Source organism: Penaeus monodon, chromosome 31 (genome assembly GCF_015228065.2).
Source record: "Penaeus monodon isolate SGIC_2016 chromosome 31, NSTDA_Pmon_1, whole genome shotgun sequence".
NCBI lineage: Eukaryota > Metazoa > Arthropoda > Malacostraca > Decapoda > Penaeidae > Penaeus > Penaeus monodon.
Genome location: NC_051416.1, coordinates 13,147,747 through 13,149,578, shown reverse-complemented (window position 1 = coordinate 13,149,578; position 1,832 = coordinate 13,147,747).

Genomic DNA, 1,832 nt, shown 5'->3' with positions numbered 1-1,832 from the left:
GGTAAGAGCGATAACAACGAAAAATTATAACGATGAAAATCCGAATAACAGTGGCATTAATAACAAGATGAACAATAATCACGATATATTTAGGGTAAGATGATCAAAACATAAAGAGAGATATGTAAGCATAGTAAGTATTGATTTATTGACATAAACTTCTTTGATAAAAACAAACAAATCAACAGTATCATTCATTTTCTCATACTGTATAGCATTCCTTCCTCTGTCATGAACACAGTCGATATTCCTTGATAAGAGGGGAGTGAGAGTGTCGATGAAACTCCCTGTCAGTCGTGGCCAAGCTCGCGGCGTAGGAGATCAGCATAGAATCCTCGGCAAAAATTGCACCCTGGCTTTAGATAAACTGCTGTAAAAACCCTTACGTAGCAAGAAATACAAGAACTATTGGCGTATCTTGCTTGGTTACCACTGTATTCTATTTTTCGTTTTTGCTCTAATGGAGACTCCTACCATGCCTCGGCTCCGTTTGATTCTAGTCCTTGCCATTATCGCCGTGGTCGTGAGCGGTACTCAGGACAGAGAGTACCGCGCCGTGCTGGTAGAGGAGACCCGTATGCCGCCAGGGAATATAAGGATCGTGGCTGCTCGTTCGACAACCATCTGTGCATTATTCTGCCAGCGCGATTCACGATGCATGACCTTCTGTTTCGACGGAGATCTCTGCCACATGACGAACTATCTGCTCTCCATCAACTACCTCCGAGTGGACGCCTACGAACCGACGACCCAGTGCTACACCTCGCGGAAGCCCAGCGCCGCCCTCCACGCCCCTGTGAAGGTCCTAAACCCAAGCAAGTTCGGTCAGGGGAGCAACATGGTCGACGGCATCTTCACCCAGAAGGAGAACGAGTGCTACCGGAGTAAGTTCAGTGGTGAAAATTTCCTCTCTGTCGACCTCGGCAAACCCACCCAAGTGAACGAGATTATAATCTACCCTTATATAAAATACCCCTCTCACACTACCGGCGTGGAAATCTTCCTGGAAAACCAAGATCCGATCGTGGGCGGCGCTTTCATCAACAGCACAGAAGCGATCGCCAACACAAGCCATCTGACTCTGCTGAACAAAGAATATGCAATCCAGGTGTCTCCTCCACAAACCATTCGTTGGATCGCACTCTATAAAAACACGACCCAATTAATGAGTCTCTGCAGCATTGAGGTATACTGAATATAAATACAATTATTAAGCCTTTAGTAAAAGGCAGTGAATTGTATTACAATGGGTTGCATGGAATCTTGCTCTCAATTTAATTACAAAAGCTATGAGGAAACGGGATGTAGCACCGAAATATGTTATATTCTTCACATTGTTATGTGTAAAATATAATGTCCTCTGTAAAGTTGTACTTTTCAACCAGTGGGGACGCGAAGGGAGAATGAAGCAGGTCCCAAAATACAGTACCGAGGATTTGAGATGCTGCACAGTCTTTATACAGAATGGATACCGAATTCATTCCCATGTGGCACAATTGATTGGCATGTAGGCTTATTAGAAGACATCTTAATATAAAAGAATAATGTTCTTTAATCGTAATTGCAGTACACTTTTAAATATAGTAGTGCCTGAACTACAACTGATAAAGGCGTATGTATGTCATTAGCATGTGAAAGTTTTACAAAATTATCATATATGTTTAGTTGTGTCTTCATACTAAAAGGAGGCATAAGGCGTTCGTTGGGTCCTCTAGCCCAGAGGTTTTCAAAGTGGGGATCCCGACCCTCAGAGCAGTCGCGAAATAATGTTGAGGTGTCGCCTGCAACCCTTCCTCCTTCTCTTGTACTAGAGAGAGAGATCCATACAAGCT